This window comes from Amblyomma mixtum, chromosome 8, assembly GCF_055824585.1.
Source record: "Amblyomma mixtum isolate Tamu chromosome 8, ASM5582458v1, whole genome shotgun sequence".
NCBI lineage: Eukaryota > Metazoa > Arthropoda > Arachnida > Ixodida > Ixodidae > Amblyomma > Amblyomma mixtum.
In genome coordinates, this window is record NC_143019.1 from 31,123,211 (window position 1) to 31,150,085 (window position 26,875).

General features: G+C 48.2%; 1 pseudogene; it reads left to right on the forward strand.

Annotated features, from left to right (window-relative positions):
• LOC149331902 (uncharacterized) overlaps nt 1-26,248 on the forward strand; it is a 209,514-nt pseudogene extending 183,266 nt beyond the window's left edge.
• Nucleotides 26,249-26,875: the final 627 nt, after the last annotated feature.

Here is a 26,875-nt window from a genome sequence, read left to right on the forward strand (position 1 = left end):
CACACCACGTGGTACAGTGACGTCACACCACGTGACACATGACGTCACGACAGAGGAAGACGGAGGTACACTACAGCCCTTCGCCGTGGTTACACGCCGTGCAGACCACGTGGTACAGTGACGACACACCACGTGACATACCACGTGACACATGACGTCACGACAGATCGCCGTCACGCGCTGGGAGAGGGAGAACGATGCCATCTCCCAGACACCGGAATGTCCTCGAGCGGCATTCCCGCGCATTTCGAACGCGCGTTCACACTCGGTGTAGGTGAAACGCTCGCTCCACCGGGCAGCCGGTGGTGGTGGTGGTGAAAACATTTATTCAGAACAGGAGGTGTTTGGATCGGCCCGTAAGGGACCGATCCTCACAAACACTAGGTGGAGGTCCCTAGTTTGGGACCCCAGTGGCGGTAGCCGCCGCCCGGGCGCGCCCGACCAAGGCTTGTTGGGCCTGTAAGTCGTGGCAGCCGAGCAGGGTCGCCTCCCAGTCCTCCCGGGTTGGGTTGGGGATAGGGGGAATGGCCGGGTTGGAGGGGCAGGCCCACACCATGTGATAGGTGTCCGAAGACACCGCACCACAGTGCGGGCAGCTGCCGCTAAAGGAGGGGTCAAAATGTTTTAGTGCTGCCGGGCACAGCAATGTATTGGTGAAGAGGCGGAGAAGAAGCCGCTCATCCGCCTTCTTGAGGCCTTTACATGGGCTAGGGTAAAGGCGATGGCTATCTTGAAAGTAGGTTGCGATATTTTTGAACGTATAAACCGGATTAAAATCGGGTTCCTGATCAGGTGGGGAGGAGAAAACAGCCCGGTGAGAGAGCGCGCGGGCGGCTGCGTCTGCTGCCTCGTTTCCTGCCAACCCCTGATGAGCAGGGGCCCATATGAGGTGACGGTGTGCGGGGTCCGTATCCCGTATGCAATTTTGGTATATTCGATAGGCTAGGAAGGGAGTGCTGCCTTGTTCGACGTTCCGACAGGCCCCTCGCGAGTCGGTAATTATGTATTTTGAATTGGAATGTGAGGCCGCGAGAGCAATCGCGACCTCTTCTACTTGTGTTGCACTGCGGGCTCTGAAAGTGAGGCCGTTAACTGTGTTGCTGTTGTGAACTACCGCGGCCGTGTACCATCCCCCGTGGTGAGGGCCGGAGGCGTCCACGTAGTATACACCTGTTTTGTTGCCATAATATCGGGCTAGCGCTTCCGCTCGTGCCAGGCGCCGACCATTATGGTCTTCATGTGACATGTTTGCTGGAAGAGGCCGCACGTGGAGGGCACGTCTCCACAGTTCCGGGATGCGAAACCTGTCTTCCATTGGAGGGGTGTGTTGTATATGGAGTCGAGCAAGAAGGCGGCGACCCGACTCCGTTAGCGACAAACGCGTGTACTGGTTTGTAAGGTGCGCCTCCCGGAGCTCCCGGAAAGTATTCACCACCCCAAGGGCCATAAGCCGGCTGTTCGAAGTAGTGATTGGGAGGTCAAGGGCACGTTTAACAATTTTGCGAAGGATGACCTCAAGGGCATCCTCCTCTTGTTTCCGTAGGTGGAGATAAGGAGTCGAATAGAGAATTAGACTAGTTACGAAGGCGTTTGCCAGCCGCAAGGCATCCTTACTTCGTAACCCTCCGCGTTTGTTGGAAACCCGGCGGACCATGCGGCCCACCTGGTCCCCCACCTTACGGAGTTTGGCCAATGTAGTGTCTGGCCGCCTGTGTTTGTGGATGTAGAGTCCGAGTACCCGTATCTCATCACTTTCGCGTATGGGACCACTCTCGAGAGAAAGAGATATTTTAGTTGTGCACTTCTGTGAGGGGCGGAGGTGCACAAATTCCGATTTTTGAGGGGAACATTGAAGACCGCAGCGGCGGGCGTAGCGGTCTACTATCGTCGCCGCTGTTTGCAGGCTGGTTTCAATATCCCCTGTGCTGCCCTGCGTGGCCCACAGAGTGATGTCATCGGCGTACAGGGCGTGCTGCACGCCGGCGACACCACTCAGCTGGGCCGGCAGGTGCATCATGGCCAGATTGAAGAGCAGCGGGGAAAGTACCGCGCCTTGAGGGGTTCCCCGCGTGCCGAGTAGGTAAGGACCATGGTCTCTATCTTGAATTCGAATGTAGGATTGACGATCCATTAAAAATTGGCTTATGTATCGGAATGTGTTGAGGCCACAGTCGGTGTGACTTAGGTTAGTGAGTATGATCTCATGTGTTACATTGTCAAATGCCCCTTTAAGATCCAAGGCGAGTACGACCCGGTCATTATGGGGGCATTCGAGGGGGTCAAGGACTTCCCGATTGAGTTGCAGGAGGACATCCTGTGCGGATCTGTGTGGGCGGAATCCGAACATGGTGCTCGCAAAGACATGTTTGTATTCAAGATATGTAGATAACCGATCCCGCACCATCGTCTCCATTAGTTTGCCCACACATGAGGTGAGAGAGATGGGGCGGAGGTTATCTGTGTCAATTGGTTTGCCAGCTTTAGGAATAAAAGTGACCAAAGCCGTTTTCCATTCGATTGGCAGGGGGGTGTCCCCGCGCCAAATCGCATTGACGCGGCTTCCGTGGCAATCCAGGCGCCCACCCAACGCGCGTCTCGGGGTTAGTCGGCGTTCCGCTGTAGCCATGCCGTTGTCTTCCCCTACGACGAAGGCTTCTAGTGGTTGTATTAAAATGAACAAGTATTCAACCAAGGAAAGCCATGTATTACCAAGCCTAGCCATCAATATGCTTCGCATCTGACCAGGGTTAACCAAGTTAAGCCTCAGCCCTTGTTTCAGTATAATTGCTCATCAGTTTTTAAATTTAAGCACTTAAGCACCTGATTTATATTAAAGAATTGTAGCAGTCCGTCATAGACTGTCATAACAATTATTGGGTGTGTAGAAATTAATTTCCTTTTGGCGCAGTGCGAAGAATTTGTGTTTTAAGGAGGAATGGAAGGAGACGCCAGCCGCATAGCCAGCCTTGTCACGCCCATCACTCTCCCGCCTGCACGAGCGGCGCGCCGCATTCCGCCTCTCGAGCCTAAGGGAACGAGCGGAAGGGGTGGGATGCGCCCGCTTCAAGCTACGCTCGTCCCTCTGGGTCTGATGGCTCCGTAGTCATCGCGCGATTAATCGAAGCGTCTGGGCAGCCGAAATTTCTCGTGTCGTAGTGCCAAAGGCAATTGCTGACTTAAATTCAATAGTGTCGGCTGTAGTGACGGCCCTATGTGATTCTTTAATTCAAAACAAACGCAAACGTGCATAAATATTTTGGTTATTCACAACTTTTCGATAATTTGTCAAGCAATCGATTGCTGTCACAGATTTTGTGAAGTATGTCAATGCCGTCGGTATTGTCGCGAAGGGATCATTTTATTTTTTAGTTTATTTATACAAGTGTCTGCAGCGCCCAGGGGCATTATAACAAGGGGGGGGGGGAAATAACAGTAAACATATACCTAAAATGAGCATGTCACAAATATTGAAAATAAACAATAAGGCACATTTGTCTAAAATAAAACAGTAACGCATCACTGTAATGGCGGTCCGAGAAAACGAGTTCTGAAAGGGTGGAAAGCTTCTACGACAGATTGGCCGCCAGGAAAGAGTGAAAATGTTTATCCGTTTTACATTGTTCTATGCTCTTGGGAAGCCTATTCCAATGTGAATTTTGTCTATAACAGCGCAATTTTTCAAATGATTTAGTCTACTTATGAACACCCTGCATATTTAGATCAGGTTTCAGAGCGCCAGTGTTGCGATTACACCACGGGTCGTCTTATTCCGCCTCTCGAGCCTGAGGGAACGAGGGGAAGGGGTGTGATGCGCCCGCTTCAATCTACGCCCGTCCCTCTGCGTCTGATGGCTCCGCAGCCATCGCGCGAATAATCGAAGCGTCTGGGCAGCCGAAATACCGCCCAGAGTTTTGATATAACAAATATTAAGGCGGAAGCCTTTAATGCCTCATCGTTGTAAGCAGGAGTTGTCGACAGAAATGTCACGCTTTTCAGTTGGTCGAAGCGGTCGTGACGTCACAGTGCGCGAATTTCAAACGGGGCCAATTGTACTTTGGCTACTAACCATGCAACCAATTAAAGGGATCGTATAGTGATGCTCCAAGTAAGTTTGACTGAGTTTAGTTACTTGCTTACTTAACCAATTAGTCCAATTAACCTTTCTAGTCAGACCAGATAAATAAAACCAAGTAAGAAATTGGCCGAGCTTGGGAATCGAACCCCGGTCTCCGGAGTGCGAGTCGAGCACGCCACCACTCCGCCATGCCAGCTCGATGGTTTCGAATCAACAAAGGTGCGTCTAGTGAATACGGTGTCTTCGTTCACTCCCATCTTCCTCCCTTCCCGTTACGGCGAGGTTTAGATGTCCACCGAGATATGCGAGACAGATACATTTCCTTTCCTCAAAAACCAATTTACCGACGAGCAAGGCGTATTTGTCCGCGTTTCAGATTGGTCCACATTGTCGTGACGTCACCACGCGAGAATTTTGACGGGTGTCCACCGAAATATGTGAGACAATTACTGCGCAACTTCCTTTCCTCAAATACAATTTTCGACTAGTGTCTACTGAGATATGTGAGACAGTTAATGCGTAATTTCCTTTCCTCAAATGCAATTTTCATTTTCTTCACTACGGCCCCTCTTTCTTCTTTCACTCACACTTCCTCCCTTCCTGTATGGTGCGGCTCAGGTGTCCACCGAGATGACAGGGAATTACAGCGCCATTTCCTTTCGTCAAAAAGCGTTGCGTTCAAAGGGCAACGCATCGCGCCGAACGAATGGTGGCGTTCCGTGGACTCCCTGGCAGCCCTGCAACACGCTGTCGCGTTCCACTCCTAAAGGCGAAGCTTAAGCGTCATTAATTGGCAGTTAATTAATGCACCAACAAAATGAGAAGTGAACAATGTAACGGACACGTGTCGTGTTCGTATCAGTGCCGCGCATCAGTTATTGCATCGCGCCGATGCGCAACAGTAATGCGCAGTAGGTTACAGCGTCCCGCTCGGCTCGCCCAGAACGCCGGCACGCGTCCCGCTCGGCTCGCCCAGAACGCCGGCGCGCGTCCCGCTCGGCTTGCCCAGAACGCCGGCGCGCGTCCCACTCGGCTGGCCCAGAACGCCGGCAAGCGTCGTGCCTATAAAAGCTGTGCCTTCAATAAACAGTGGTTCATTCTTGCACTGACCATGCTGCTGTAAGCGTCGTCCCTCCGGCTGGTTACATGGTGTCAGAAGTGGCCCTTTGAGGCCTATGGAAATCGACCCTGCGTCCGGCGTGCGATGGACCTGCTGAAGACACCAGAGCCATTGCGGCTGACTGGTAACGTAACAGAAAACTGGAAGCGTTTTAAGCAGAAATTCGAGTTATTTCTGCAGGCGACGGAGACTAAGGACCAGCCCAGATCGGATGCATCCAAGGCGGCACTCCTGTTGAGCATCGCTGGCGACGACGCTTTGGACGTCTTCAACAACTTCCAGTTTGGCGACAATGAAGACAAGACGAACTACAGCACCTTGGTGAGCAAGTTTGATGCTTATTGTGCCGAAGTTAGCAATGAAGTACATGAAAGATACGTATTCCGTTCAAGAAAGCAAGCGGAGGGAGAACCTTTTGAAAAATTTGTTCGTGACTTGAAAAAGCAAGCGGCACAGTGCAACTTTGGCACGCTGCAAGAATCGATGATAAGGGACCAGATTGTATTTGGCACGTGTAATCCTCGACTACGTGAGAAGATGCTGCGGGACAACCAGCTGACGTTAAAAAAAGCAGAGGAAATGTGCAGAGCAGCAGAGACGCTAGCACAGCGGAATGAAGTTTGGCACAGAGGGGACGACAGTGTCGACGCGATTTCGAGGCGCGCGGCTCCCTCGAAAGAGGGGAAAGAAGCAAAAAAACAGTTTCGTTGTCGTAAGTGCAACCGCTGGCACAAACCTAAGCAATGCCCAGCTTTTGGAAAGAAGTGTCGTTTGTGTCACAAGCTGAACCATTTCGCAAATTGCTGCGCGTCAGCCGGGGTCAGTGAAGTGCGAGAACAGCAAGACGCGGACTTTGACATCCTAGAAGTCACCACGGCAAAGCGCGAGAGGGATTGGATGGTCAAGGCTCAAGTTCGTAACTGTGCGATCCGTTTTAAAGTGGACACCGGATCGCAAGCAAGCTTGTTTCCTATGTCGATTTACCAAAAACTGCGGGGAGCAGAAGAACTGAAGCCGACTAATTCGATCCTGCGGGCGTATAACGGAGGCATCATAACGTGTTTTGGAACGTGTACGCTTGAAGTCCGTCTTGGGAACACTTCTGCCACAGTGAAGTTCTTTGTGGTGAAAAATGGGCGTCAAGCCATACTTGGGCTAGAAGCGAGTGAAGCTCTGGGGCTAGTCCAGCGTAGGGTATGTGCCGTAGACAAGACCGCAACTGATGACCTTCTGAAAAATTTCGGGCACATATTCCAGGGCCTCGGGTGTTTGCAGCAGGCGTACAGTATGGTCTTGTCACCTGAAGCGATACCAGTAGTGCAACCAGCGCGACGAGTTCCGGTGGCGCTAGAAGAACCCCTTAAAAAAGAACTTGACCGAATGGTACGTGCTGGCATCATTGTGAGGGTGAACGAACCTACCGACTGGGTCAGCCCCCTAGTTTTGGCAAAGAAGAAAGATGGCACGCTAAGGGTGTGTATGGATCCCAGGGCTATAAACAAGTACATAAAGAGGCAGCATTTCCCGCTTCCTAGGCGAGAAGATTTGGAAGCCCGTTTAACAAATGCCCAGTACTTCAGCTGCCTTGATGCAAATTCGGGCTATCATCAGATACCGCTTGATGAGCGGACTTCGAGGATCTGCACTTTTTCTTCGCCGTTCGGGAGATACCGTTTTCTCCGGCTGCCCTTTGGCATTTCTTCCGCACCAGAGGTATTTCAACAGAGTATGAGCCAAGTCTTTGATGGCCTACCCGGCGTACTGGTATATATTGACGATATTTTAGTATGGGGTTCCAGTAGACAAGAACACGATGAGCGGTTGTTAGCAGCGCTAAAAGCCGCCGAGAAAGCCGGCTTGACTTTCAACATCCAGAAGTGCAAGTTTAGGGTGAAAGAAGTCAGATTCCTTGGCGATATCATAGGCCGAACGGGCATATCGCCTGACCCCAAGCTGATCAAAAACTTGGTGAATATACCAACACCAACGTCCAAGAGTGACGTTCAGCGAATGCTGGGTGTACTTAATTACTTTGGTAAATTTGTCCCACGACTGTCCGAGCGAACAACGCTTCTACGTGAGCTTATCAAGACGCGCTCAGAATTCCAATGGACAGATAACGATGCGCAGGAGTGGAAAAAACTAACACAAATCCTGACCACCGCCCCCCTTCTTGCAATCTTTGATCCGCAACGAAAATCCAAGATTACCTGTGAAGCATCAAAAGACGGCGTTGGTGCAGCATTACTGCAAGACTACAGTGGTGAGTGGAGGCCCGTAGCATACGCATCTCGTGTTTTAACGCAAGCCGAGAAGAATTATGCCCAAATTGAGAAGGAAGCACTTGGGATATGTTTTGGCTGCGAAAGGTTTCACGAGTTCGTGTACGGTAGAAACGTGCTTATCGAAACGGACCACAAACCGCTGGTAGCGATAGCACGGAAAGAAATTGCTGACATGCCACCACGAGTGCAACGATTCTTTTTGCGTTTGCTAAAGTACGACTTTGTCTTGCAGTACATTCCAGGAAAACATCTCGTTCTCGCTGACATGTTGTCACGGTCAACAAAGGATCAGGTCGAAGAAAAAGGTGGCACAACACACGACGTTGAGGTTCACGCCGTCCAGTCCTTGGGCTACATGGTCACCTCCGAAACGCTGCGGTCGCTACAGCTGGAAACTGCACGGGACTGCTACCTCCAGACTGTGATAGCATGCTTGGTGGACGGGCAGCCAGTGACAGGTGAACTCAAGCCATTTTCGCACGAACTCTCTGTCGTTAATGGAGTAGTGCTGAAAGGCACTAAAGTCGTCATACCGAAAAGTATGCGACGAATCATGTTGGAAAGAATTCATGCGGGCCACCTTGGGATGCAAAAATGTAAGGAGAGGGCTCGGAAACTTATTTTTTGGCCTGGTCTGAATGGCGACATCACTGCCCGTGTGGAAAGCTGTGCAACGTGCAGAAAATACGCGTACAGGCAGCCAGAAGAACCCTTGCTAATGCGACCCGTTCCAAAATGTGCTTGGTACAGGGTTGGAGTAGATATCTTTTCCTATGCGGGCAAGTCGTACGTGGTTGCGTATGATGCATTTTCAAATTTTCCCGAGGTCGCCACGCTCGACAACACAACTGCGGAAACCACGATCGCAGCCCTTAGCGCCATGTTCGCCCGGTATGGTATACCAGTGGAAGTATGCACGGATAACGGACCCCAGTTCTCGAGCCATGAATTTGCCACGTTTGCCAGAGCATATGACTTTCATCATATAACATCGAGCCCCCGTTATCCGCAGTCGAACGGCTTGGCGGAAAAAGGAGTGCAGATCGTGAAGAGGATCCTGAAAAAGACCCTCGACGCCCGGGAGGACTTCTGGCTTGGTCTTCTTGCATATCGCTCTACACCGCTGGAAGATGGGCATTCTCCGGGTGAGCTTCTTCAGCGAAGGCGACTTCGTTCTAACCTTCCCGACTTCGGCAGGGTGACTCGTACTACAGTAAGGAAACGCCACCAAGCCAGGGCTGGACAGCCTTTGGCAGCACTACACAGAGGCTCAACGGTGCGACTTCAGGATGCTGCTGGTTGGTCGCGTAAAGCGAAGGTCGTTGCTGAAACCGCTCCAAGATCCTACTTGGTACAAACCAAACATCAACGTATGCTGCGGCGGAACCGCCGGCATCTGCTTAGGACGGCGGAGCAGTACACCAGTGAAAGCGACGACGACACTTGTTCGGGTTCTCAGCCCCGTACACAGCAACCTACGACACCAGCTGAATCAGGTGCACAATCCTCTAGAGTGGCCTCTGCTACAAACGGTGAGGAATCTTCTCGACCAGCAAGTGGATACAATTCTCCGTCGAGCATCCCATCGTCGCCCACCGTGAGAAGATCAACTCGGACCTCCCGGCCCCCACAGAGGCTACGCTATGACGAACACTTTAATCAAGTGCCCTAACTGTGACTGTTATATTGAAGTGTCTCATTTTGTTCTTTCCCGAGGGAGGATGTAACGGACACGTGTCGTGTTCGTATCAGTGCCGCGCATCAGTTATTGCATCGCGCCGATGCGCAACAGTAATGCGCAGTAGGTTACAGCGTCCCGCTCGGCTCGCCCAGAACGCCGGCACGCGTCCCGCTCGGCTCGCCCAGAACGCCGGCGCGCGTCCCACTCGGCTGGCCCAGAACGCCGGCAAGCGTCGTGCCTATAAAAGCTGTGCCTTCAATAAACAGTGGTTCATTCTTGCACTGACCATGCTGCTGTAAGCGTCGTCCCTCCGGCTGGTTACAAACAATCGCGTAGCAGAATGCAGCACTCAGGCTTTCGCCTTTCACCACTTTAGCCGCTAAAGTTCCTCGTAATTTTTTTGAGGGCTCATTAGGGCTGGGAAGTATAACGACGCAGGCTAAATGAGGAAGGTAGATGCCTCGCCATTAGATGGTCTTTAGGGAAGGGCAAAGAACTGTACATCAGACGGCAGAACGGCTCTAATCCTCGTAACGTTAAGTATCATAGTTTGAAACAAGTAACACAAAAAAGGGAAACAAGAGATGGCTCCGAAGTACGCTAGAAAGAGACGAAGGTCATTAGGGGCTCTAGGCTTGACCGATGACGCCTGCCGGCAGCCAGACTCCTCTCAGCAGGATGCTCTAGCAGTCAGTGTCGAGTGCTAGGCGGTAGGCGCGCCAAGACTTTCAAATGACATATTAATTAACTTTGGCTGGATAGCGCGCAGCCTGTTCATCTTGCCTGTTTTGTTCTTTGAGAGTATTTATGCTTTCCGCATAATTACGCTTGCCATGTTTAGGCAAGAATAATTATCCGTCAGCAAGAATTTTATACGACACTCCAGCTGTGAACACGACGAAAACTAGGAAGATGAAGCAAAGATACTGCAGATTCGCTAAACTGAGACGCATTCTGGGGTCAGATTTCGATACCTCTGAGAGGAAAAAAATCTCGGTAAGGTGGAAAAATTAAAGAGGAATGAAAGAATCAACAAGAACATAAGAACAGGGTGTGACAGACGCAAAATAATACACACGAAAACTCAGCCCAAAAATAGATTTTTCTTGCGTTTGAGCACGAGGATCATACCTTTCTCGCAAATCCTATGCATTTACGAGTATATTGCCTGACCGTAGTTTGAAAACATGCCATGGTGAACACAATTGTACTCTCGAAAGACTGAGATTGAGTGTAAACAAGCCCTAGCTCAATCTGCTTTGATTACATTTTTCCATCGCAACCAATATCGTCTTTTTCATATAAACCTTAAAAACATAGGTTATGTTGCCGTTACGGCGTGGGTTTTTAGGGAGGGTCAATAATTTCTACAGTCCGCTGGTCGGCACTATTGTTTGCAACCAAGCCGCCTTTGAAATCAGATCTGGATTCATGGGAGGGACAATGCAGTACCGCACATAACGCGTGCAGCCCCTGCCTTGCATTGAAGGCATTTCAAGAAGGCGATCATACATTTCATTCGGTCGAGGCGCCAGACAAACCTCGGTGCCTTAATTTAAATAAGGCATCACCTACTTTGGCATTCAAAGGAAAGTGTCCCGCAAACGAACAGAGAATATCGAAGCTCTAGAAATTCCTCTTGTAAGCATATCAGAGCATAATTCTTTCATAGCCAATAGTAAATATGGTCTGTTAAAGAGAGCAGAAATACAGATTCCACTTCTCAGTTCATGTAGTTCAATTTCACTTAACCTAACTGAAAAGTATTCGAAGTTGCTTTGGAAGCGTATTCGAGCTGGTTAGCTTCATTAATAACTCAAAATATTCATAGGTTTGCTCCTTTGTGGGGCTTCTGTATCTTTGCCTATTGCGAGTTTCAGTTTCGCTGAACTTCTAAGTTATTGCTAGGCAAATTGGTTAGGAATGTGATTTATACGACGCTTAGGTTTAACTTTCGCAGTATTTTTATCAGGCATGGCCGCTGTAATTGTGCTTACACAAATGGTGAGAAAAATTTTGTACTTTTAGTTTGTGGCTCTGGCACTGCAATGTGCTTCAGTAAATCCGTCTAAAACCTCAAATATACGAATTATATTTATGTGACAGCAACGTACTGGCCCTGCGTTTTTTTTTTCAGAAAATGCAAACTCTGCTGAATAGACGTAAATTTCCTCACACATAAATGTCAGTTCAGCGCTTACCATGGGAAGCTACGACCGCTAGAGAAATGAATAATAATGGTGACTGCTGTTTTCATTGTTATCAAAGTAAGTTTAAGCAAGAAGTTTAAGACTGCTCCCCACAGCTACGAAACATAGAGATGATCAACTCATAATAATAGAAAAGGGCAGAATAATAAGAACCAAGAACTTTTTTTCAACTTCACTACACCGGATATTAAGCAGGGTTTGAAAATTCAGCAAAGGCACACCTTTGAAAAAAAACACTCTTTCACATGCATTCCGACGGGAAAGTAGTCAGGATGAAGATCCGCCATTAATTCCGGCCATATGTATTACTAGCCGGCGCATGCGTGCCTAGTAATGCCAATGCAACTATCAAACTTGCGCTAATGACTGGGCTCCCGCTCACCAAAGAGGAAGTACCAGTTCCTCGAGCTGTTAAAGAAGGAAAGTCAAGCTGCTAATTGTGCATTTTCGGTTAGAGAGCAAGTCAGGGCAAACTGAGTGCTTGCGACGGAGAACACGGGCTCGTGACAAGCATTGAACAGCTTGCTCCCGCTCTCTCTCATCCCCTCAACTGCTATCTAACTTCTGTGGCACCTCCCGCGCATGCTCCCTCTGACCCTCACGCCACACTCTCCCACATCCTTTTCGGCTGCCCTGCTGATCCTCCCCCGCAGGGACAGCCCGCGCTATCAAGTTCTGTGGCACCTCCCCCGCATGCTCCCTGTGACCCTCACGCCACACTCTCCCACATCCTTTTCGGCTGCCCTGCTGATCCTCCCCCGCAGGGACAGCCCGCGCTATCAAGTTCTGTGGCACCTCCCCCGCATGCTCCCTGTGACCCTCACTCCACACTCACCCACATCCTTTTCGGCTGCCCTGCTGATCCTCCCCCGCAGGGACAGCCCGCGCTATCAAGTTCTCTGGCACCTCCCCCGCATGCTCCCTGTGACCCTCACGCCACACTCTCCCACATCCTTTTCGGCTGCCCTGCTGATCCTCCCCCGCAGGGACAGCCCGCGCTATCAAGTTCTGTGGCACCTCCCCCGCATGCTCCTTGTGACCCTCACGCCAACTCTCCCACATCCTTTTCGGCTGCCCTGCTGATCCTCCCCCGCAGGGACAGCCCGCGCTATCAAGTTCTGTGGCACCTCCCCCGCATGCTCCCTGTGACCCTCACGCCACACTCTCCCACATCCTTTTCGGCTGCCCTGCTGATCCTCCCCCGCAGGGACAGCCCGCGCTATCAAGTTCTCTGGCACCTCCCCCGCATGCTCCCTGTGACCCTCACGCCACACTCTCCCACATCCTTTTCGGCTGCCCTGCTGATCCTCCCCCGCAGGGACAGCCCGCGCTATCAAGTTCTGTGGCACCTCCCCCGCATGCTCCCTGTGACCCTCACGCCACACTCTCCCACATCCTTTTCGGCTGCCCTGCTGATCCTCCCCCGCAGGGACAGCCCGCGCTATCAAGTTCTGTGGCACCTCCCCCGCATGCTCCCTGTGACCCTCACGCCACACTCTCCCACATCCTTTTCGGCTGCCCTGCTGATCCTCCCCCGCAGGGACAGCCCGCGCTATCAAGTTGGGAGGTCTGGGTGGTCGTGCTCTCGTCTTTGGACCCGACATCGCAGCTTGCTGCGGTGATTCGCGGTGCCGACGTCATGACCAAACGCCAAATTAACGTTTTGACCTAGAGTAGGACCGTGCGGTGGCCCATTGACCCAAGGGGGATCAACACACTTGCCTCAATAAAGTTTTTTTCTCTCTCTCCCTCTCTTGCTCTCGCTTGGAACTGAGGGTATTAAAAAGCCAATAGCTTCCCAGGTGCACTCGAAGGAAAACTAAAGATATCTGCCTAACCACATTCAGGGCAATAGAATAATAGAAACGATCAAAGCGAGTTGTATGATCACAAGGTGCTCAGCATATACGTCAGTTAAATCTGGTATAGGGAGTTCTTATTTGGTTCACGCATTCCTTTATAAGGTCAAGTGCCGGAGGAGTAGTTGAAGGAAAGAGCCACCATAACTGTCCCCCCTTATTCCATAATATGGATTACGGAGTGGCACCAATGCGCCTGACAGAGCTTTTTACTCGTTGATGTTCGCAAATGTTCTTAAAGCATCTTCGTCTCAATAAATAGAAATTGAAATGATTGTCACAATGCAGTAGACGGTTTGCCTACTGACTTTACCCTGAAAAGTTAGTATCGCACAGCACACGGGCGCCTTTTGCGTTTCGACTCCATCGAAATGCTTCCGTCGCGGTCGGTTTCGAACCCGGGTACTCCGGCTCTGTCATGTTGTTCGAGGTCTGTTAGAAAAGTACCTGACCTTATTTTTTTTTTGTGAACACCTGGCGGATATGAAACAAGCGCGCTTGCATCAGCCGACCTTGAATATTCGTGCGCATGCTCGAATTTTTTCTCGCCTGCCGATAGCGTCATTCGCTGGGCCGCAGCGTTTGAGTGAGAAAGTGCGCAGTGCTCTCGTCCGCTTTTTATTGCAAGCAAAACGGCGGAGCGACTGGAGCAGCGCTACTACATCAAATTTTGCCAGAAACAGAGCGACAGCTAAGTGGAAACCATTCCGAAGATTCAGCACAGTTACAACGACTACATGAACACCATAATCACTGGTGACGAGTCTTTGGGGTACGTGTACGACCCGGAAACCAAATCCCAGTCATCACAGTGGAAGCATTCCACGTCACCAAAACCAAAGAAGGCCCGCCAAGTGAGCAGCAACGTCACAGTGATGCATACTGCTTTCTTTGACCCCCGCAGTGAGGTACGTCATGAGTACGCACCACAGGGTCAGAGAATCACCAAAGAGCTCTACCGAGACGTCCTCGTCGCCTACGTGATGCTGTGTGGCGCTAGAGACCGGAGTTGTGGTCAACAGGAAATTGGCGCATCCATCACGACAATGCTCCTGCACATTCCTCACACTTTATTCTGCTTTTGTGGCGAAAATCAAGACTCCTGTAGTTCAACAGCCTCCTTACTCTCCTTACATGGCCCCCTGAGACTTCTGGCTGTTTCCCAAAATCAAGAGGCCACTGAAAGGAGCGCGATTTAAGAAGAGAGACGACATCATGGCTGCAACGACAGCTGAGCTAAACTCCATTCCGAAAGAGGCCTCCTCGGAATGCTTGCAACAATGGCAGCACCACGGGGAGAAGCATGTGGAGTCACAGACTACTTTGATGGTGATTAGGTTTCCAGTTCTCCAGTTATCGAAGCGAAAAGCTTCACTAGGCTAGTCAACACCGAGGCTAGCGTGGGCCCCGTCGTCAGAAAAAGCCACAGGTGCGCATGCGCGAACTGCTTGACGTCACGGTGGACACCCGAACCGCGCCGTAAAGGAAGGAAAATGAAAATAAAATTGGTTTTAAGGAAAGGAAACGAGGCCTATCTCTCTCAAATCTCGGTGGATACCTTGAGCCACGCCGTAAGAGCCTTAAGGAAAATGAAATGAAATTAAAATTGGTTTTAAGGAAAGGGAATGCCTGTCTCTCATATCTTGGTGTACACCCGAAAGGAGTGACATAACACGCTGCACAAATAAAAAAATTAAGAAAAGACCGGCAGTGCGTGAGGAACCTCTCATATCTCGGTGGACACCCGAACCGCGCCGTAAGGAAAGGAAAATGAAAGCAGAATTGGTTTTAAGGAAAGGAAACGACTCCTGCCTCTCTCATATATCGGTGGATACCCGAACCGCGCCGTAAGGGCCTTATGAAAAATGAAATGAAATGAAAATTGCTTTCAAGGAAAGCAAATGCCCGTCTCTAATATCTTGGTGTACACCCGAGAGGAATGCAAGCCACTGTACAATGCTCTAGAGCAACCTTCTAAGACAGCACCACATTCACTACACGCGCGGCTCCTCCTCCGCCTTGCCGCTGCTTTTCGCTTCGAGATATCCAGGCTTAACCTTAGCTAAGCCACAGCCAAGTTTTCCAGTTTTTTTTTTTCGACCAAAGGTCGGATACTTTTCTAACAGACCTCGTATATTCCATGGTCGCGTTCAAGCACCGCAATCAGATTTGTAGAGAGACCATTTGGACATATTTCATCGCCAATTCCCAGGATACCTGTGTTAAAAAACGTTTACATTCATTGCAGAAAAAAGCGATAGTTTAGCCGCATAAAAGCCTGAATTGTTAATTTCCTCTTTCCGGTTTATTTTCTGTTGCAGATTCTTTGCGTGCACAACCCGATAGCGCAGATGACGAACGACTAACCCACCTTTCAACTCTGCCGCAGGAAATATTGATAACACCGCTGCTTGTGGAAATGAAAGAGAAAGCACTATATGTGATGTTTAAAGCAAGGTATTCGAGTCAAATTTTATGGTCATAATATGATTGTCTGCGTTTTCATTACGTTAAGACCTAACATTGTGGTTCTTCGTAGGGATTGAGTGGTGGTTTTCCAATTTATATTCACTACGATAAGCCGTCCTAGGTTTCTACGTAATACGTAGCTCCCTTCCCCACTCTAATTTCTAGGAATTCACACCACCACAAGAGTGAGCCCTTCCGTTCTCGCCCCCCACTTTCATGCGCTCGCGCACTTAGCATTGCATAGTGAATATTGCAAAGATGAAAGCTTCTGTATGGATAGTGAAGATGAGTGGTCAGGGAACTTAGGTTAAAGCGATGTATCGGGCGGGGTACATTAGTTGAAGGTATGGTGCGAGTCTTGCGTCGGTCTCCCTGTATTGCTATCAACAGACTTATGAAATCCTATTCTAATACGCGCGTTTAAAAATTCCAAGGGCAGATCATCAACAAATGATACACGACTCTCTACACAAAACATATTTTTCAAAGTTCCGCAGGATGCAGAGTGCTTTGAACTTCATTATTCGGAATCCATTCTCTGACCTCTACTCTTTTTTTTTTCTTCTACGAGCGCTTAGGACGAAGCCCTCGTGAATCTCGGATGACACAAGGTGCCCTCGAACCGAGCGTAGGCAGGGACAAGCTGGGCTTGTCGTGACAAGCACATCTCGGCGGTACCGCAGTTCTATGGCGTTTCTCAATTCTCAGAGAAATTGATAAATGTCAGAACGTCAGGAAAGCAAATGTTGCCTTTCTCACGTGGGTGGAAGGATACATCAAACCACAGAAAAACAACAAACCGCTCGCCTGAAACATTCTGAGCTCCGAGAGTATCCGAGCACTCCACGCATCGTTCTTGTAGTGACTGTCATAACCATGGTCCCGTCATGTAATTGTCAAGGAATGGTTTCGCAAAAACGCATTAAGATGTTGAAATTATTTTTTGTGCAGGTCATAACTGCACTGTTATGTACGGAATAATGCCAGATAATGCGAAGGTGTTAACACCGTTGACTAGCGAGCTGTGTGCTCGCTAGTCAACGCTACGCAGGTCTATCTCGGCTCTAAGGTCCTAACCACTTGAGCATAACTAAGGGTATTGAGCCGCCAAGAAGGGATGATATGTAGCTCCTTGGATAGCTTAAAGTTCACACTAAACATCTAGTGAAGGCGGGGCTCCTGCAGGGCCTTCTTGATGCTTAGTCATTTGAAATCGTGGTCAGAGACCTTTACGTTGGCTTAAAAGCTCCTTATGTACGCTTGGATGCGAAAACATTGCGTTAAAATGGTTACAGGTTGTTAGATCTGCTGACATTAGCAGCCGTGCGTGCTCAGAAGTTTGAAAACTATGATCTTTGTTTTAATGATTGCATGAAACACGTTGCTAAGCTTGGAAAAATAAACTGTGTGGTTAAGCGGTGTCTAACGAAGTCCATACAGAACCAATATGAAAGGGAACACAATTCAACGTTAGCAAGTCATGGAAAGGTAAATGCTAGGTGTAACTTTAAAAGAAAAGAGAGGAAGAGGGGAGAGTTGGTAAGAGAAGAAACGCGGGTTAATGACATCTTAGTCAAATCAGGAAGAAGTGAAGGGCTTGGGCATGGCATGTAAAGCGAAGGCAAGATAACTGCTCGCCCTTAAGGGTAACGGACTCGATAGCAAGAGAATACAAGCGTAGGAGGGGGTGGCAGAATGTTAGGTGGGCTGGTGAGATAATGAAAATTGCGGGGGTAAGCTGGATACTTCTGGCACAAGACAGGGTTAATGAGAGAAACATTTGCCCTGCTGTAGACTGCAGTCAGGCTGCTGCTGAAGATGATATTATAATCGTTATAATTCAAACTGTAAATATTATTAATTATCACATCTTTATTTCGCTGCGACTTTCAATAATGTAAGCCGCGGCGTACAACCTACATGCACATGCCGTATCGACATAACTTTCCGGAATTTTTGAACAAAAATTGGAGGAGACTTCTAAACTCTACCTTAAGAGTACGACTCGATAGCGTAACTGGTTAGTTCCCTTATGCATGCAACATTGGTCATTCGTTACATTTATAGATGACGCCACTGCCTTGGGATGGTAGGAGCAGCCACCGGCGGGCATAGTGGGACCTAGCTTGCTCTTCCCGAGCAACCAATCATTTATTTGACTCCCACCTACCGCAATGGGCAGTTTGCTCCCTATCCGATAGGCAGATTGTGATGACGCCGCAAGGTCACGTGACCTAGGCGGCTCACCCGCCTCCCACGTTCTTTCTCTGGCGATTTTTCGTGGTTTTTTCGCTCACGGTCAACGACTTCCAGGCTGGATTTTTTGCGACAAGAGCTGCTAAACTCTGTCGCGTTAAATATCTCTATCCAATAGTTTGAAACACTCGCGGGCATCTAGCGTGCACCTATATCATGAATTTTTTGTCACCGTGTCTTAGTTTGCTTGTTTCTAAATATAGCAAGCTGACAGAGTTCATTAAAATTGGTTGAGGTTCAGCCCGGCTGTACCTGGTAGACGAGCAAACGCAAAGGAGGTGGTATTTAGAGCGAAGAATGGTGTGACCTCATTGCTACGTCATTGCATGACGTCACATCATGCATGGCAAATTTCAGCTCTAAAGGTCAAGGTCGAAAGTCAAGTTACCAAGGGTCTTCGGCTAAGTGGTTGCCGCCGATTAGCTGTGACCTTCCCATACAGGCATATCATGGCTCTACGCGAGGCACATAGACATACATTGTTAGTTTTGGGGGTGTATGCTTGGTTCGACTTTGGTAGGGCTTCAATGTCAAACGCGCAAAGTCCGGTGAAAGTTGTTTTTCGGGGTTTAACGTCCCAAAGCGACTCAGGCTATGAGGGACGCCGTAGTGAAGGGCTCCGGAAATTTCGACCATCCGGGGTTCTTTAACGTGCACTGACATTGCACAGTACACGGGCCTCTAGAATTTCGCCTCCATCGAAATTCGACCGCCGCGGCCGGGATCGAACCAGTGGCTTTCGCGTCAGCAACCCAGCACCATAACCACTGAGCCACAGTGGTGGCGCGGTAAAAGGTCAAGTGAATAGTAGGAGTGAGTAGGAGAACTAGGCACATTACAGCGCTGAATGTTTCCGGTTTTTGAGTTCGTGGTGTCCGTTTCACGCTGTGACCAAGTGTAACATTTAATTAACAGTTCCCGTAAAGTTACGTGGTAGTGGGCCGGAGGACAATGGCAGCCGAAACCTTCTACCGAGGTGCACACATGACCTAAGAATATTATAATATTGCCTTCCTCTAGGGCTTAGCTAAGTCGAATCCCTTTGGAAGCGCTATTCACATGAAAAACTGGTTATTCTTTCATTTATATACTCTCTTTCTCTTCTTGCGTTTCAAACCCACCCCGTTGGCTTAGTGGTTATGGCAGTCAGCTGCTGGCCCGCAAGGCGCGGGTTCGATCCCGGCCGCGGCGGCTGCATTTCGAAGGAGGCTAAATTCTAGACGCCAGTCCACTGTGCGATGTCAGTGCACATTAAAGAACCACAGGTGGTCGAAATTTCCAGAGCCCTTCACTACGGCGTCCCTCATAGCCTGTGTCGCTTTGGGACAATCTTCCAATCTTCCTGCGCTTCATGTACTATGTTATTCGAATGATGCGTATTCTCATGTACATGTCGGGTTGCCTTTTGAACAATCCGACACGGGTGAAAAATTTTCAGTGCAACATGTGCTTTTCGAGCACTTTGTTGAGTCAAGTCCGGCCGCTGTTGAGTCTCAGCGGTGGAGTCAGCAGAAGAGTTTTCCGAGTGCTGATTGCGAGACGCTCTGCGATGGTTCTAACAACAAAATGGTTATAAGAACAGTTAGCTTTCTGTGCTTTTGAGGTAATGTACGTCATAGGCAACGCGCATATGTAAGCTTTCTGAAAAAGCAAGGAAAAGGCACATGAAGCACTCCGCATTAACAATCGAGTGTACTGCGTATGGCCTCCTGTGCCAAACAAAAACTGTCTGCGCAGACCTTCTGAAATTCAAGATGAGCACTCGAAGCAATAACTCTTCTCGCTCCGACATGTAACTCTTACGTCCCGAACTGCGGCCATGTTGTTTTGAAAGAGTTCAAAAACCGAGGTAGCTCATCTGCTGTATGCCAGCCGGCGTGTGCGCATGTAAACACCCGTCAGTGAGCTTGTGATGTGCTGTACCCAATTTCTAAAAATAATAAAATTAAAGCCTGTTTCGATTACTGTCTCCGTGAGCAAAAACAAGGGTTTTGTACCATATGGCCTTTGAGTAGAGAAGCGGTGCACTGAGAGGAAGTCACTCATTAATCAAAACCGGAGACATCTGTTTGTGCATCTAGCTAGAAGGAAACTGCCGCGAAGCATTCTCTGAAGATGTTTCGGATTCAAAGGGCAAACCATGACCACCGTCGCTGAGGCTGTGACCTTTGAGTTGGGTCTCTAATGTAGAAAGGTTGGGATGAATAAATGTCACCATAGAAATCTGTCCCTCCGACGTGCACTTGCCACTATATTTCATACGTTTTTGGTATGAAGGGTATGAGCAGAAATACCACAATATACCCAGCCGACTGTTTAAAATTGGCTGGCGCTTTTGGTTGCTGCAGTGGATGCATCCAGCCTTTTTACCACGTTAAAAGCAAACTACTTTCACAACAACGTAAATAAAACGAAGTATACAGATAAACAGATGAATGCAGAAGAAGTTTCTTCAACCTGACTTGATGAATGGTGTGTTCCTTGTGTGAACATATTGTACGATCCCACTACACTTCTAATCTGGGATTTCAGAGTTTGAGGCAAGCTCTAGGGTGCAAATTGAGGGCTCACATTTGGAATATAAAAACTCACTTGTCATGCCTGCAGAACTCAATTATACAGTTATCTGCATAGGCCTAGCCTAGTATGCGCGGAAAGAAGCAGCACCATATTGAATTCCTTATATGCACCCTGCAATTCTCATTAGTCGCAATTGGTGTTCGAAAGCTACGAAAGTAAAAAAATCAAGTAACTTTGCAGCGTGCTAATACTGTTCTGATTCGTTTTTGGCTGGTTTCACTATTTTTTACTCCTTTATTGCAAAACCCTTTTCGCGCATGAAAAATAAAGCAGTTCAAAAGCAAGCGCTCGTTCCGTATCGTCGTTATGCCTGCCGTCTCTGTGTCGTTCTGTCAAAGTTAGTGCTTCCACTGCAAAGAAAAAACAACAACAGACAGAAATACTAAAACCACCAAAGTACCCCGCGGAAAAATTCATGAACAAATCATAACCCTTTCAAGATTTGTCATGCATTTCGATTTCACTGTTTGACAAAGAAGGGATCGATATGCATGGCTGAAAGCTTGACAGGTGCTGAACCGACCTTTCTGAAGTTCACGCGCACTCCGATCTATCATAATTGTTTTGAAATGGTGTCGATGTACAGGATCACAACTACATCGCTATTATTGAGCACCTCTTCTTGGAAGAAAGCATTGCCTTACTAGGAAAACTGAAAAACCCGGGGTATGTGTGAAGCCTCCACCTTTGACTTTTGAAGGAGCGCCAGCCGCGGAGGCCTCGTGCAGCTGCTACTCCAACGCGCGAAACGGGCACCCTCTTCCAAACACCCCCCCTCCTCACGCGTGGGTGCCGATATCGGCTGACGATAAGGTCTTGCAAGCTGTTGCTCTTAGGCTGTGTTGCCATAAGTGCCTTCAAGCGTCTTACTCCGTTGAACTACGTTAAAGCCCTGCCATTTTATTGTCCTTTAGTTGCTCTATTTTCGTTACCTCTCAAGCGTGCTTATATTTTCGTTTTCTGCAGAGGCCTTCAGCTACCAATACTAACAATAATCCGTTTAGTGGACAGGGACATGTGGCTTTAATAACACTTTCCCGAAGGTAACGCGGAAGTGGTGTGGGAGTACAATGGGCACGCGTATTTTCTACGCTGGTGCTTAGAGTTGGTACGAATCCTGCAATCTCCAACTTATGCAGGGTGCACCTGCGACCCACTGGGACCGTGTTACTCAGAAATACCAATTTTTAACGCTATACCTTTAAAGAGCTCGTGTCCCAGACAATCCGGCGTCGTCGGCGTCGGCATCGCTGACCGCTAGCAACAAATCCCCCCAAAATTCCCAGTGAAGCAACCAAGGAGGCAATGGGCCACCTAGTTCACCTAACCTTGTGACGTTATCACAGCCTGCCCTCGGGATGGTCAACAAACTGTGTACCGTGGCAGGTGGCATTTAAATTATTGATTGGCCGCGAGTGGTTGGTAGGGAAGAGCAACCTGGGTCGCATAAGTTCTACCTGTGGCAGAACCTGCCAACGCAGAGCAGTGACGCATCGCTTAACCCCTGCATCAATGCGCCATAAGGGGTATGAGGACTCCCGGGGATCTGTGAATGTAATGTCGAGAATGCCCACTTCCACATATATGAGCATTAACGCATTCAATTTGTCGCCTCATACCCTTAAGGGGGAGCTTAAGTGTCCCCCTAATTTGTTTCCTCGGTATTTGGCGTGTGCTTGGGTTTCTGCGTTTACGTTACGTTGCGAATGTACAGTCTTTGTCAAAAGTAACCAGGCTGCATGGTTTGCTTCTAGCTCATACAGTGGAGCACTTACCGCTTCTCTGAAGCTGAAATTGTCGTTAAAGGTAAGGACTGGGGGTCTTCTCACCTTCCAGCAACTTTTGATCCTTAGGAAAGTCAGAAGGGCTCCACTATACAAGCTAGAAGCAAACCATGCAGCCTGGTTACTTTTGACAAAGACTGTACGTTTTTATCGGTGTGTTCATTTGGTTATGCTAAAACAAGACTTTTTAAACAACTTTTCACCGCCATATTTGCCTTTTGTGTCCCTTGTTAACTCCTGCCAAGCCTTTACAAAGCCTTTACAAAGCATAATGGTGATTCTGAAACCCAAATTCTTCTCAAAACGACGGTTTTCTTGCGCTCTTAGTATCCGCGTACCGTATACAACGTGCATGTTCGAGCTTTCTGTGCAGACAAGGAGGGCCCACTTGACGCTCTCCATTTTTCCATTTCCAAGTCCTGTACATTTTCTCGCGTGCCATACGAAGCCTGCTTGGGTAGGCTGTCTGAAATTAAAGAATGTGAACTTTAAGCACTAACTCTTCATTCTACGACGTGCTGCTCATATATAAGTCGTCAGCCGCTATGTTGCTTGGAAGGAGTGCACGACAGCTGTAGTCTCCAGCTGGGAACCATGTCCGGGTGCAGAAGTACAAATGTCGACACTCTGAATTTAGTTACCGTTAATGTCCATGAAAACTATAGCCTGCTTGGATCAGTGCCTCCGCCTTCGAGTTCGTGTGCTTTGTGCCTGACGGCCTTTGTGTTAGAAGGCAGTGCTCTTAGGTTCCTTAAGCAAGCAAATGTTTAGACATTTGTTTGCTTAAGACATTTGCTTGCCCATCTGCCTGAGAGGATATGGCCGCGAGGCTGATTCTAAAAGAAGTTTTGAATTGAAATGTCAAATAATGGCCCCTGTCACTGAAGTCGACTTTTCTTTTAAGTGGTGACTCTGCACAGATGAAAGGTCGCGAGGAGCATAATAACTTACAGAAATGAATTCCTCTATTCTCGCACTTGGAATTATATTTGCTACGTGCTTCTTTTTGAAGCTGGACGATCAAAATATATCCTGCTGGCTTGTAACTGTCACTGGTGATCAAGATTGGTGCACTTGCTTCACGCCCAGTTTTGACCATTTCACAATGCAACAGCTTTCAAAAGGTAAAGTATATGACAATGGATAGGAGATTAAGCATGATTTCTTAATAAAACAGTTTTTATTGGCTCAGCGGGGAAACCGAATGGTTGCTATGGTCTTCCTTGCATATTGTTCATTCACTGTTAGGGAAGGTATTATAATCGCGAATCACTCCTAACCTGGGAGCTCAGAACGTGAACGAAGTGGGTTGTTGTGGCTGAAGGAACACATTTTCAATGTGTTCAGGAAGTTGTTAAAGTCGCCTTCCATGCGTGCAAATTGATTTCTGCAAATTTAAGCGAAATTTTTTGTCTCTATACTGAACATGGACATATGGCGCGTCATATTACTCAGGTATCTGAAGAAGGCTAATACCGAATTCCTTAAGTTAGATATTACTAAATACTTCAGGACAGAGCATCATGCATGCATAAGACATAAACACTTAGACACCTTGAAACTAACTAAAACCGGTTCCTTGGCCGCATGCCTATCGCGTGCTTTGCAGCTACGGTACATACTGACTCACACCTTCTCTAGTAGGCTTTCCGGGATCATATCCTGATGGATATTTCCCGTACTTTGATCATTGTCGGCGCTCTGCCTCAACCTTGGCCATGCGTCTTTTTTTACAGGAAACGTGGAAGCAAAGAGAAACGGAGTAGCTCAGAGTATTCCACTCCCTTATTCGGATTAATAGGCGATCTTGTACGTATTATTTACCACACCCACAATTCTAAATGAACTTAGTGACACTTTTTCAAGAGCTTACCAGAGGCAACAACGTTATGTGTTGACGAATGTCTTGTGGAAGTTTCTCATACATGAAATGGTATTAGCTTCTAATATCTCCAATACCATAGATCCCATTCTTGGCAATAGATTTTCGCATACAGTAATGCTGAAAATAATATATAAGGTGCCAGAAATAGAACACCAACGGAAAGCGTATTTGGGTGCCAATGCATTCACTACCCAGAAAAAAATATTTGCGGCCTACTCCATGCTCCGTGCAGCGTATGCGTAGCTCGCCGTGCTCTGTTGCCATTGACGGACATCGAGCGCTGTCAGTAAACAAACTGGTATGCACCCGGTCAGTAGCGCTTAACTTTACTGCTATCGCCCAGGACAGCGACAAGGTGATTAACGCAAGTTTCAAGCAAAACCTCATCGACCTGTAAACCTTCCTCCACAGCACAGTCTTCCAGTGCTGCACTAGGTGCTGAACACGCCACTTTATACGATGGTCTTCGCTCCTCGGCTCTTCCCCAAAGGATGAGAACGTTATGCTGCTGTAGCTTCAAAGCGTTTGTTTACGCTTCGTTTCTCGTTTCTGAGCGCTCATATTCTGTTACGAAAACCGCCACGCATCGCCTTGGAGATCGTGGCGTCCTCAGTATCATCTCATGTTCGAAGAAGCCATCCTACTTGCGACCTCAGTGGTTTATCGATCTATGTGGTAATTCACAGCGAAGTTAAATTAACAAACACTAGAAGAGGTCTGACTAAACTCTGGTAATTCGCAGCCAAGTTAAAATGAGGAAACACCGCAACATGTGTTGGGCGTTCATGCTCAGTGAAACCGCTGTCACTTGATGATGATGATGATGTCCTCAGGCTTGGTGGCAGAGCCACGGCGGATGTGGTCAGCGTTTTTGTCACGTCTTTTTCTTTCATCTACTTTGGATGTGCATATGGAGGCGCGGGCAAAAACAAAAGACAGGCGATTTGCGTAGTTAGATAAAATACGAATTATGTGCGCTGACACTACAGTTCTGATTTCGGTTCCTGCGTTCGAGTTCCATAGTTCACGGACGAAAGTGTTCCGGCTGGCAGTAATGGGTTAATTCTCACATATGCGGAATTGGTCATTCTCTACATTACATTCACAGATCACTGGGAGTTCTCAGAACACTCCTGGCACAGTGATGCAAAAAATTAAGTGATGCGGCACTGCCCTGGAGATGGCAGGCGCTGCCATTCTTGATGTTTGTTAGACCCGGGTTTCAATTCCTGAGCAACCTCTCGTGGCCAGTCATTCAATGAAATGCCACCTGCTACGGTGGACAGTGGCAAGCAGGCAAGAAGGCTTCTATATATGTATATATATAAAAAATTAAAACTGTGACAGCATGGCTTTCCTTCAGAATAAGTTACAGTGTAAATAATTAAAGCGTTATAGATCTCAGCCTACAAAGAACGCTGAGCGGGTCATGTTGTTCTTTAAACTTTATTTAAGAACAGCACAGGGTAATAGCGACCCCTTTGCTTCGAAAAGGACCCTTTGAAATTTGCACGCTGAACGATTGCTCTTCGCTCATATCCCGCGAAGCTAAGAAAGTAATAAATGGGACACTAAACAAATTGCTAATTTCAATCACATGAAACTCTGTATCAGTTCTTAGGTGCAGCTTCAATAAAACCTACCAGTCGTGTCTGATACATATCATCATCGGCAGCAGCAGCATTACTACGCCCACTGAAGAGCAAAGGCCTCTAACAGGTCTCCCCAATTAAACCTGTCCTTTGCCAGTTGCGGCCATCCTATCCCCGCAAACTTCTTAATCTCTGCCGCCCACCTAACTTTCTGCCGCCCCCTGCTACGCTTTCCTTCTCTTGGAATCCGCTCCGTTACCCTTAAAGACCAGCGGTAATCTTGCCTTCGCATTGTATGCCATGCCCAAGGCAATTTCTTCGACTTAATTTCGACTAGGATGTCATTAACCCGGGTTTGTTCCCTCACCCACTCCGCCCTCTTCCGATCTCTTAACATTACAGCTATCATTTTTCTTTCCATAGCTCGCTGCGTTGTCCTTAACTTAAGCTGAACCCCCTTTGTTAGCCTCCACGTTTCTGCCCAATAGGTGAGTACCGGTAAGATGCAGCTGTTGTATACTTTTCTCTTGAGGGATATTGGTAAACTGCCATTCATGATCTGAGAGTACCTGCCATATGCGCATCACCCCATTCTTCTAGTTATTTCCCTCTCATGATCGGGACAGCGGTCACTACTTGCCCTAAATAGACATATTCTCTTACTACTTCTAGCACCTCGCCACCAACTGCGAACTGCTGTGCTCTTGCTAGACTGTTGAGCATCACTTTGGTTTTCTGCATGTTAATTTTTAGCCCCATCATTCTTCTCTGCGTCTCTAATTCATTGACCATGCTTGGCTATCCTTGAAGCGCCCCTCTTCTCAGACTACATTCCTTCCTTTCGGGCTAATGGTATTTTTTGCAGAGGGAACATAGCGAAAGGAAGATGCGCTCATCGTACTATAATCACATATAGGGTGCTTAAAATTAAGCTTTAGTGATTTCTTAAAATTAGGTATCATGAGGTACATGAAACTGACCTATGCACATAATTCATGCTGCAAGGACACGAAATCTGAGATGATGATTGTGATTTTCAGGCTCCTAATTAACTAAAATATATTAACCTAGATTCTAAT